The sequence below is a fragment of the Capra hircus genome, chromosome 14 (assembly GCF_001704415.2).
Source record: "Capra hircus breed San Clemente chromosome 14, ASM170441v1, whole genome shotgun sequence".
In the NCBI taxonomy this organism is placed as follows: Eukaryota; Metazoa; Chordata; class Mammalia; order Artiodactyla; family Bovidae; genus Capra; species Capra hircus.
In genome coordinates this window covers 64,565,765-64,578,694 of record NC_030821.1, presented here as the reverse complement: position 1 = coordinate 64,578,694, position 12,930 = coordinate 64,565,765, and positions in this window count along the sequence as shown.

The window sequence follows — 12,930 nt, the reverse complement described above, 5'->3', positions numbered from 1 at the left end:
ACATGGAACAGTAAATACTGACATACAAAATGACTATGTTTATTTAAATATAAATTAAAATGACTATATTTTATTTCTATTTGTTGTTGCTCATCAAGAACAGATGATTTCAATGCATAGCCTATGAATACTGATATTTAAGTATTTTCTTCATAAATGATTTGGATTTAATGTAACAAATAATGTAAATTAAGGGCAGGATTATTCTGCTTGTTATTTTCCTTTGTGTCAGACAATTATTTGTATATAAATGGTGTTCATGCAGTGCTTTAAATTATGGCCAGATTTGTAAGCCAAGATGTGAAATTTGGTCTGTATGACAAGAAACAGAGGGTTCTGTATAAAAATCTCTCAAACTAAATGTTAAAACAGTTTGAAAGAATTGAAGCCATTTATCCTTTACAGCAGGTGTCCTGAACCTCCAGGATCTAATGCCTGATGATCTGAGGTGGAGCTGATATAATAATAGAAATAAAGTACATAACAAATGTAATGCCTTTGAAACATCAACCACCCCCCACCCCCCCACCAGCATCTTGGTCCATGGACAAATTGTCTTCCACAAATGTGGTCTCAAAAAGTTTGGGAACCACTGGTTTGTAGTACCAAGTATTTTTTTTTAATATATTTTAAAATCATTATATATATATATATGTGTGTGTGTGTGTATACACACACACACACATATATATATTTAATATATCCATCACATCACCATAATAACCCTGTCAGGTAAGAAGGGCAAAAAACAATATCTCACTTCAAGTGAAGGAATAAGCCTTGAAGAGACAGAAAGCTCGTGTTTAATGATTAGTAAGGTATTGACCATGATTTGGAAGCAGCATTTCCTGGTTTTAAGTCCAGAGTGTTTCCTCATGTGCACCTGAAGAAATTCCCAGTGCTCTTCCAAGCCATAAAACGGGTTGTGAGTTGACAACAGAAGAGCATATCTCAGAGTTGGTTCTGAAGAGGCTGAATAGGAACAAGCTCCTATCTCACTGAAGCTGTCCAAGGATGATGATGATAGCACTCTGCGGTGTCCGGGAGATGACTGATCTCTTCTTCTCTGGTACCTGTTTTCTTATACTTATTGTCTCTGAAATGCAACAGAAATGGCAGGGGTCACTGTATGTGCTGAATATGGTGGCAAATAAATAACAACACAATTTATTTGTACTTAGCTATGCAGTTTTCATGCCTTGGTATATTATCTTTTCACAGTTACCTGTTGAAGTGGCTTGCCAAATTATTCTCATCACAGATAAGAGCTGAGAAGCTGAAAAAAGCTGAGTAATTTTGCATAGAGGCATGAAGTTTTCCATCATCAACCAAGGATAATATCGTGACCTTTTTCCTTGAGGTCCTATGTATGGAGGGGGGTGGAGCAGGGGAAGGTGTGCTATGACCAGAAGAGATTCTGGAGTCAAAAATTCCTGGGTTAAAATTCCAAGAATTCACAAGTAAAAACTGAGCTATCTGCTTTCTCAAGGTTTAGATTTAGAGCAAGTGTTTTTCTTTTATCACATTTAACTGGTTAAAATGAATCACAGGGCCATCTAGGATCCAATGTAGCAGAAGTATTATCTAAGATACAAATGTGTGGAGAGATGATTCATTAGATGACATTTTTGGAAACTAAATACTACACAACCAAATGTGGAGTAAAGACTTGACTCCACCCTTCACAAAAGAATAAAGATGACTAATAATACATACATAATTGTTAAACACCATTGGTTAGGAGGGTAATAGAGACTCAAACCAAAATGAATTATCATTCCTACCCACTAGAATGACTAAAACAATCTTACCGGTCATGGCAAGGATGTGGAACAACTGTAACATTCATACAGATGCTGTTAACTTGAAATAGTGCATGTTGGAAAATAATTTGGCCCTTGTTTTGGGATTTGTTATTGGATTTTTTTTTAACTGAAGTACAGTTAATGTACAATATTATGTTACACGTGTCTAACATTGATTCAGTTTTAAAGATCATATAAAATATTAGCCAGCAGTTCAGTCCCACTGGCCTTCAAAGCCAAATGTTCTGAGGGCTTATCTTCCCTGTGCAGGACTCCTGGGCCGGGAAGTCCAATGTAGGGCTTAGCTTTCACTACTTTGGGGGAACCTTTGCAGTGTGATTATTCTCTAGTTTGTGGATTGCCTAACCAGTGGTCTGAGACTTGATTTTAAGCCCACCCCTCCCATTTTGGTCCCTTCTTTTTGTTTTTAGTTGTAGAAGATCTTTTTTTTGGGGTAGGTTCCAGTCTTTTTCATTGATGGTTGTTCTACACATAGTTGTAATTTTGGTATGCCTTTGAGAAGAGGTGAGCTCAAGGTCTTTCTATTCCACCATCTTGGATAATCTCACCAATAGGTTATCATCTTGCTAGTTGCTTTGCTATTTTTAGCATCTTTAATGAGAATATCCAAAAAAAAGGATTTAAGTTTACATACTCATGTATTATTCTCATGAGAAAACTGTTGAATATAGCCATTCTTCTTTTGTAATTGGAAAAACTTACATATACAGATTGCTCTGAGGATCATCCAGGTCCTGTTATCCAGAGGGTCAGTGTTCAAAGATGTGGAGGAAGACATCAGGTAGCAAACACAATTTGGCACTTCCTTAAACTATGTACAACTACTTTATGGTTTAAAACTCAACACTAAGAAAACTAAGATCATGGCTTCTGGTCCCATCACTTCATGGCAAATAGATGGGGAAACAGTGGAAACAGTGACAGACTTTATTTTTTGGGGCTCCAAAATCACTGCAGATGGTGACTGCAGCCATGAAATTAAAGGACTCTTGCTCCTTGAAAGAAAAATTATGAACAACCTAGACAGCATATTAAAAAGCAGAGACATTTCTTTGCCAACAAAGGTCCAAATAGTCAAAGCTATGGTTTTCCAGTAGCCATGTATGGATGTGAGAGTTGGACTATAAAGAAAGCTGAGGGCTGAAGAATTGATGCTTTTGAACTGTGGTGTTGGAGAAGACTCTTGAGAGTCCCTTGGACTGCAAGGAGATCAAACCAGTCCATCCTAAAGGAAATCAGTCCTGAATATTCATTGGAAGGACTGATGCTGAGGCTGAAATTCCAATACTTTTTGGCCACCTGATGCAAAGAACTGGCTCATTGGAAAAGACCCTGATGCTGAGAAAGATTGAATGTAGGAGGAAAAGGGGACGACAGAGAATGAGATGGTTGGATGGCATCAGCAACTCAATGGACATGGATTTGAGTAAGCTCTGGGAGTTGGTGGTGGACAGGGAAGCCTGGCATGCTGTAGTCCATGGGGTTGCAAAGAGTCAGACATGACTGAGTGACTGAACTGAACTGATAGTATGAAGCCAGAAGACAAGCCCCAGAAAACACAGGCAGACAATTATCCTGCACATGATGGGACTTGAAATGGCCTTTGTTTTCTTGGAACAATGTTTGAGAAAAGGAAGTTCTTTCACTGCAGTTTGCAAAACCTTCAAAGTGAAAATATTTTGAAATAAGCACATTAAAGAAACATGAATGGAAAAAAATGTAGTAAGTATTCTCTAACTTATTTCCCTGGAGTTATTTCATATTCTCTTACACAACATCTTATAGTCCTAAAGAACAAGATATATGTATGTGTTCTCAGTCACTCAGTTGTGTCCAAGTCTTTGCAACCCTAAGGACTATGGCATGCCAGGTTCCTCTGTCCACTGGAGCCATGGGATTTTCCAATGCAAGAATACTGAATGGGTTGCCATTTCCTCCTCCAGGGGAATCTTCTCAACCCAGAGATCAAAACCAGTGTCTCCTGCATTTCTTGCACTGCAAGCAGATTCTTTACTGATGAGTCACCAGGGAAGTCCCCATTATATATATATATATATATGTATATATATATATATATATATATATATATAGTGTGTGTGTGTGTGTACGTATTTACTAAAGCTTTATACCTAAAAATGTGTTTTTATTTATATATTGTGAAGTATTTTCAACTTTTCATCTCACTTGAGTTGTGTACAAATCCTGTGTCAAAGTTAGACTATTATTAACATTATTTCCACTTTTCAAGAAGGGGGAGACTAAACAAGGTTAAAAAATTAAACCATATTCAATACAAAATTTCTTAAACTTCTAAAAAAATTATTTTCTGTATATATTCATGGCTCTTTGTTTATACTTTCATTATATCACCATGTTTTATATTGTTTCATACATGTATGTGTGTTTGAGCAGAATTAGTAATAGTTTTTCTACTTAGTACTTGGCACAACCTTTATACTCCAGGGCTATTTCTTTATGAATTAGGAATACTTCCAAGCTTAGCTCATTGATTCAATTGTAATCTATTCATTTTCCCCCAAATTTCCAGAAATTACCATATACATCAGTACTACTGGGAGAAGAAAACCATAGCCTTCTTCAGTTTTATATGATGAAGCCAAGATCAATTGTAATGTAAAAGAAATAACATAATCCCTATTGTGGAAATTTTGTGTGGTGTAACACATTTGAGCTACACTGTACATTTAATGTATTCATTGTTAGACTAAAATATAGACTATTACATGGAATCATATTATTCATTCATAGCTTTGTAACCACAGTTATTCAGTCATCAATTCATGGTCAAAAATGATTACCAGGACTTTTCCTTCAGTTGAGAGTCCACGCTTAGTGGTGTTTGTGGGTTTTTGCTTTCATTGTGGTGGTATAATTTATTTGTATTGAATTTTTTCCTTGATAAGGAAGAAACTTCAAGATATAACTATTATTTTCCTTACAATGTGTAGATTTTCCATACCATCTTTTCTTCCATTTAACTGGGCTACTTTCTTCATTTCCTTGAATGCTTTATCCAACTTGCCAGATACAATCAGCCAATGAACAGATTCAGATGACCACCTTGATGAAGAGAGGCAGAAACATTGAAATGGAATAGGTTAATCCAAAACAGAATGAGAATTCAGAGATACCTTGATTCCATTTAATGATGGCAGGAATCCTCTAGAACACTATGGCTTCTCCAGTTAGTAAGAGATGATTCAGGAAGGAACTTGGGTCATTTTCTGCCCTCAACACTTAACTTTAGATTTGGTATTAAAATCTTTTTTTGATATTTTATTTTTCATTTATTTAATTTGAAAACAACATTTGATTTCTGGACTTTTTTAAGAAAAAGACATGACTGATGCTAAATTAACTTAAAAAAAACACACACACACACAAAAACACTTTCAGAAACTACTGACAGTTTCATGTGGTAAAGATTCCTCCCATTGTTGTTTAGTCACTAAGTCATGTCCAGCCCTTTTGTGACCCCGTGGACCGCAGCTTGCCAGCCAGGCTACCTCAACCCTAATGAAGTTCTTCATGTCTCTTGCAACCTTTTTCTCCACAATATGGTCATTAGTCAGCTAACTCAACTTTTGTTTTTCTGTAACAAATGTACTTCCTATTATTTCTGTGACAGTGATAGCAATGTTTGTAAGTATGTGTGAACCCAAGCAAAATTCTGCTTTAAATTGCTTAAATTAATAAGCTTAACATTTAATTTATAATATTCCTTAAACTTTTGAAATTCATCCATTTAGTCTTTTTCTGCACATTTTTCTTATTTCATTAAGATGTGAGTGACCAGCAATACACATTTATTGAAAGTTTCAGTGCCCAACCATCACAAGGAATGCAAACCAGAAAACTCCACATACCAGAGGAACAGAAAAAAGATGAAGTAAGGCACAGAAATGAATAATTGTAGCATGTATCAGTCCTGGAAGACATAGGCCAGTCCAGCCAGTATCACCTTCCCAGTGGTCAGAAGCAGAGCCCTCATTGTCATGACAATAGGTCTGGGGCTGTTTGGAATCCATTCTATAACTGAGAAGTATCAAGAGCTAATCATATAAACAGTGTGTTTGCTGCTGCTGCTAAGTCACTTCAGTTGTGTCCGACTCTGTGTGACCCCAGAGATGGCAGCCTACCAGGCTCCCCCTTCCCTGGGATTCTCCAGGCAAGGGCACTGGAGTGGGTTGCCATTTCCTTCTCCCATGTGTGAAAGTGAAAAGTGAAAGTGAAGTTGCTCAGTTGTATCCGACTCTTAGCGACCCCACAGACTGCAGCCCACCAGGCTCCTCCGTCCATAGGATTTTCCAGCAAGTGTTTAAAACCTGACAAAACCAGGTGAGAAGAACTAAATCAAACTTATGAAGTACAAGAGAATTGCTGTATACTGCTGCCAATGATAATGCCAAAGCAAATCTAATTGTACAGTAAATTGGAAAGGTTGAAGCAAAAATTGAGCAGGTATCCAGTAATGCCACGAACAAAGAAATCATCAGAACAGGTTTCTGGCCAAATCTAGAAGAAATCAATCGAGTTGGACAATCTGAAATAATAAAAGTTTATATGTCATTGTACAAGTATTCAAATTATTCTGAGAACCTTCAGCTTGGATGTCTGCTCTTCTCTGGTCTTGTATGCTGTGCTTAGTCATGTCCGACTCTTTGCAACCTCATGGACTGTAACCCACCAAGCTGCTCTGTCCATGGGGATTCTCCAGGCAAGACTACTGGAGTGGGTTGTCACACACTCCTACAGGGGATCTTCCCAAGCCAGGGAGTGAGCCCAGCTCTCCCAAACTGCAGGCAGATTCTTTACTGACTAAGCCGCCAGGCTCGGTTCTTACTTTTTTCATTATAATTATCCTTTTATGTGGAAAAATGCTATATATATATATATATATATTTCTAAAAAGAATGTAAGTTTTTCTACAGTGAGTTATCACCTCACACCAGTCAGAATGGCCATCAAAAAATCTACAATGAATGCTAGAGAGGATGCGGAGAAAATGGAACTCTTTTGCACTGTTGGTAGGAATGTAAATTGATACAACTATTATGGAGGACACTATAGAGATTTCTTTAAAAATTAAGAATAAAACTACCATATGATCCAGCAATCCCACTACTGGGCATATACCCTGAGAGAACCACTCTAAAAGGCACATGTACCCCAAAGTTCATTGAAACCATATTTACAATAGCCAGGATGTGGAAGCAACCTAAATGTCCATTGACAGAGGAATGGATAAAGAAGTTATGGTACATATATAAATGAAATATTATTCAGCCATAAAAGTGAAAGAATATGAGTCCATTCTAGTGAGGTGGATGAACCTAGAGCCTGTTATACAGAGTGAAGTCAGTCAGAAAAACAAATATCATATATTAATGCAATATGTGGAATCTAGAAAAATAGAACTGATGAACCTATTTGCAGGGCAGCAATAGAGATGCAGACATGGAGAACAGGCTTGTGGACTCAGCAGGGGAAGGAGAGAGTGGGACAAATTGAGAGAATAGCATTGAAATGTGCACATTATCATATGTAAGACAGCCAGTGGGAATTTACTGTATGACACCGGGAGCTCAGCCCGGTGCTCTCTGACAACCTAGAGGGCTGGGAGGTGGGATGGAGGTTCAAGAGGGAGGGCACATATGTATACCTATGGCTGATTTATGTTGATGTATGGCAGAAACCAACACAACATTATAAAGCAATATTCTCCAATTGAAAATAGATAACTTTTTAAAAAAGAATAAGTTTTTCATGATCAGAGTGATTTTACACATCCTAGAAATATCAATATCTAGTCGTGCCAGGAAAATAATAGCTTTGGGTGACGATTCATTTAGACTGATTCTTCCCAAACAAATCTTTATTCATAAAATCTTCCCAACTTTGTGTCTGTCAGGACACCATAATCTCGGTCATCATTTTCCATAATAAAGCCTTTCTTTCCTTTTCCTCATTGATGTTTTCTTTATCTGTTTATTTCTTCCCTTCAATAAAATCTTCCAAGCTATTTACATTTCAGTCTTCTCACCTTTAAAATGTTTGACTAACCCACTCATCTCTTGCAGGGTTGTTGTACATTTCTCCAGACTTGTTCTTATGACTGACAGATTGTTCTCCTCAATTAAGATTTATTATGACTCACAACACAAGAATAACTCAATTATATTTTGTGATATGAAGGATTGTATCCAAATTCCTTACACTTGAACAATATTTTCAAAACCTTATGATTTTATGTGAAATTTTGCTCTATGCATTTTATCCAACTAATTCTTTTTCTGCTTTACTTTTAGTGCATCTACCTCTAAATAGTCATTGTTTCTTTTACCACTACTGTGACTATATTATTTATGGCTGTTTTGTTTAGTCATCACTCAATCATGACCATATTTTACTACTAATATTATTTATTGAATTACTAGCCAATAGATAAGCCTCTGGAGAAGGCAATGGCACCCCATTCCAGGACTCTTGCCTGGAAAATCCCATGGATGGAGGAGCCTGGTAGGCTGCAGTCCATGGGGTTGCTAAGAGTCGGACACAACTGAGCGACTTCTCTTTCACTTTTCACTTTCATGCATTGGAGAAGAAAATGGCAACCCACTCCAGTGTTCTTGCCTGGAGAATTCCAGGGATGGGGGAGCCTGGTGGGCTGCCGTCTATGGGGTCACACAGAGCTGGACACGACAGAAGTGACTTAGCAGCAGCAGCAGCAGCAGATAAGCCTCAGGATGACTCATATCCATTGAGATGTTGCAGCAGATGATATTGATGTCTTGCTAATTCCCTCAATACTCAAAAATTTCCCTACCTTCTAATGGCTTCTAAAGCCAAGCACCTATGTCTACCACCAAAGGCCTTTCTCTGACCACAGTGGCAAAGTGGTCTGTGCACAGTGCAAATGATAAATGCCAGGAGAAGCCACTCACCACCTTCCTTACTTGTCAGGGGGCACCTCTCTGAGGCATGCTAACAATTGATTCCCAGCCATTGAGCTTCAGGTTCCCATATGGTACCCTGCTGGTTAATATACCTTTTATTAGTTTCTTTACCCTCCTCACTTCCCTTTTCATGCTTCCTTGGATCACATCTCAAATAAAGTTCTTGTACACAAATTATTGGTCTTCCCTGGTGCCTCAGAGGCAAAGAATCCACCTGTCAATGCAGAAGATGCAGGTTCGATCCCTGGGTTGGGAAGCTCCCCTGGAGAAGAAAATGGCAACCCACTGCAGTATTCTTGCCTGGAAATCCCATGGACAGAGGAGCCTGGCAGGCTACAGTCTATGAGGTGACAAGAGATTAGCAACTAAACAACAACACAAATGATTATCCTAGACTATTTCAAGAGCAACCCTAATTAAATCAGAAGACTTCCTTTTCAAGTGATGCAGTTCTACTCATTCATCATCATTTGGCACATACCCTCAACCCAGGCTGCAACTATGTAGAATATCTGCTTTCTCAGTAAGGCTGCTTTTGCCTCTTTCTGTGTCTTCAGCCTTTGACACTGTGCTCTCAGAGATCATATGTATCACATACCATTGGGCCATTTATAAACCGAAATATGAGACTTAACTGTCAGCAAAGTATCAGCTTATGGGAGATCCAATTATATATCCTGCCATAAAAATGGACTGTGACAATCGTTTGAGTGATTGGGAATCACATACTAAATTCTACTTAAGAGAAAATAAATCAAAGGTTGAAAAACAGTATGAAGTTGGAGATGCAAGTTGTAAAATCATTTAACTGATGATAAAATATTTTTTGATGATGTATGCTTATATATGCTTATATATGCTGTATTTGAGAATTAATCTCAAAAATATACAAGCAGCTCATGCAGCTCAATACCAGAAATATAAACGCTCAGTCAAAAAATGGGCCAAAGAACTAAACAGACATTTCTCCAAAGAAGACATACAGATGGCTAACAAACACATGAAAAGATGCTCAACATCACTCATTATCAGAGAAATGCAAATCAAAATCACAATGAGTACCATCTCATGCCAGTCAGAATGGCCATCATCAAACAGTCACAAACAATAAATGCTGGAGAGAGTGCAGACAAAAGGGAACACTCTTACATTGTTGGTGGGAATGCAAACTAGTACAGCCACTATAGAGAACAGCATGGAGATTCCTTAAAAAACTGGAAATAGAACTGCCATATGACCCAGCAGTCCCACTCCTGGGCATACACACTGAGGAAAACAGAATTGAAAGAGACACATATACCTCAGTGTTCATCACAGCACTGTTTACAATAGCCAGGACATGGAAGCAACCTAAATGTTCATTGGCAGACGAATGGATAAGAAAGCTGTGGTACACATATACACAATGGAATATTACTCAGCTATTTAAAAGAACACATTTGAATCAGTTCTAATGAGGTGGATGAAACTGGAGCCCATTATACAGAGTGAAGTAAGTGAGAAAGAAAAACACCAATATAGTATATTAATGCATATATATGGAATTTAGAAAGATGGTAATGATGACCCTATATATGAGACAGTAAAAGAGATGCAGAGACAAAGAACAGACTTTTGGACTATGTGGAAAAAGGTGAGGGTGGGATGATTTGAGAGAGCAGCGTTGAAACATATATATTACCATATGTGAAATAGATCGTCAGGCCAGGTTCAATGCATGAGACAGCGTGCTCAGGGCCGGTGCACCAGGACGACCCTGAGAGATGGGATGGGGAGGGAGGTGGGAGGGGGTTTCGGGATGGAGGGACACATATGTACCCATGGCTGATTCCATGTTAATGTATGGCAAAACCCACTACAATATTATAAAGTAATTAGCCTCCAATTAAAATAAATTAATTAAAAAATTAAAATTTTTATGTATGGTAAAAATAAGGGTCAATCCCTTTTTATGACATATACATTATATATAAAGTTCTGTTATAAATGTTTTTGTACATAAGATATAGAGGAGCATAACACTGTACTTTACAAGGAACTACATGAAACACAGTAAGATTACTGCCTATGTAAATCTGTGATGAGATAATAATAGAATCTAGGTAGAAAGAGGAAAAAAATTGCATGATTACAGAAAACTATGAGTGGTTCCATTGAATGGAGTATTACAAATCTAAGTTTCTACACCTGAAATATAAATAAAAGGGTTAAACATCCCTACTTCTTATTTTCATATGTAGGTGCTGTGAGTGTCACTAGTGGTAAAGAACCCACCTGCCAGTGGAGAAGACTCAGGAGATGTGGGTTCAATCCCTAGGCTGGGAGGATCCCTTGGAGAAGGACATGGCAACTCACTCTAATATTCTTGCCTAGAGAATCCCATGGACATAGGAGCCTGGCAGGCTACAGTCCACAGGGTCACAAAGAGTCGGACAGGACTGAAGCAACTTAACACACATGTGAGGAGCAAAATTAGGGATACCTCATGAAGCGAAAGTTTGTGTACTACCTCATGGACTGTAACCCACCAGTTTCCTCTGTCCATGGAATTCTCCAGACAAGAACACTGTAGTGGGTAGCCATTCTCTTCTCCAGAGGATGTTCCCCACCCAGGGACTGAACCCAGGTCTCCTTCATTTCAGGCAAATTCTTTACCATCTGAGCCACCAGGGAAGCCCCAGGGTTACCTAAGTTACTGTTATTTCTTATGCAAACAGGAAGAAAAGGAATCTTCTCCAAAAGAATATATGTGGAGATCTCTCTATAACATTTCTACATATCTTGCATCTATAAGCTTTTGCTGTGAACTACCAAATCAAGGATTATTGTATATCAAATCATCTTGGAAAACATATGCTTCTTCCTTTTCTGGAGAAGAGGGAAGATTTGTTTAATTGCCAGAATAATATAGTACTTGCTTTCAGAACCAACTGTTTTAACAAAGGGGATTTCTTATACTCCCACCATCATACACATAATGGAAGTACTAAAAGGAGAGGAGAGAGAGAAAGAAACAGAAGCAATATTCATGCAATTGATGGCTAAAGTTTTCTAAATTTGAACAAAACAGTCTGCACATTCAAGAGGCTCTATTAAGGACAAGTAGAGTAAACCCAAAGCAATTCACACCTAGGTATACCAAAATCAAACTATTGAAAAAATATTGAGAATCGGAAATCAGCAAAAAAGGAGAGACATTATATATAATATTTAATAGTGTTAATAGTTAATTTCTATTCAGAAATCACAAAATTCAGAGATGGCACACTGAAGGAATTTGAAGAAAAATATTATCAACCAAAAACTCTATTGCCACAAAACTGTCTTTCAAAAATCAGGGAGAAATTAAGACCTTCCTAGATTTAAAAAAAGTGAGAGTTGTTGTCACTAGCTGACCTTCCCTACAAGAAACATTTAAGATAATCTTTCAGCTAAAATAAAAGAACCCTACAAATAACTCATATTCATATAAAGATATGAAGAGCATCAATAATGATAACTACACAGGTAAATATAAAACAGTATACAAATATTTTTATTACTTTTTCCTACCTGATTTTTATTAAAAACACACACAAATAACTAAGTTCAGGGTTGGTGTATCTACAACAAAGAAGGTTGTAATTTATGTGTCAATGATCTCACATACATGAGACAATGCATGGAGACACATGGTAGCATCTTCTGTGTGACATTAATAGTAATTTGATATTAAATAAAGCTAAATTGTTATAAATTAAGAAGTTAGTTGCAATCCTCAGGACAACTGTTAAGATGTTAAGAATGGGGAAAAAAAAGAAATAAGAATTTGTAAATGGTGCAGTAGAATATATTTACCAAAAAAAGGACAATAATGGGCAAATGGAAAAAAATTACCTGAGACATGATAGCAATCAAATAGGAGAAAACATAAATCATAACTTGGAAATAATTACATAAAACATAAATGGATTAAACACTTAAAATATGGATATGAGCAAAATGCATAAAAATGTGACTATGTTGTCTAAAAGAGAACGTTTAGATGCAAATACATTAATATATTGTCAGCAAAAAGATGTCAAAAGATATCAAAACCAATCTATAAACAAACGATAGCCAATCTAATATTAAACAGAATAGAAAAT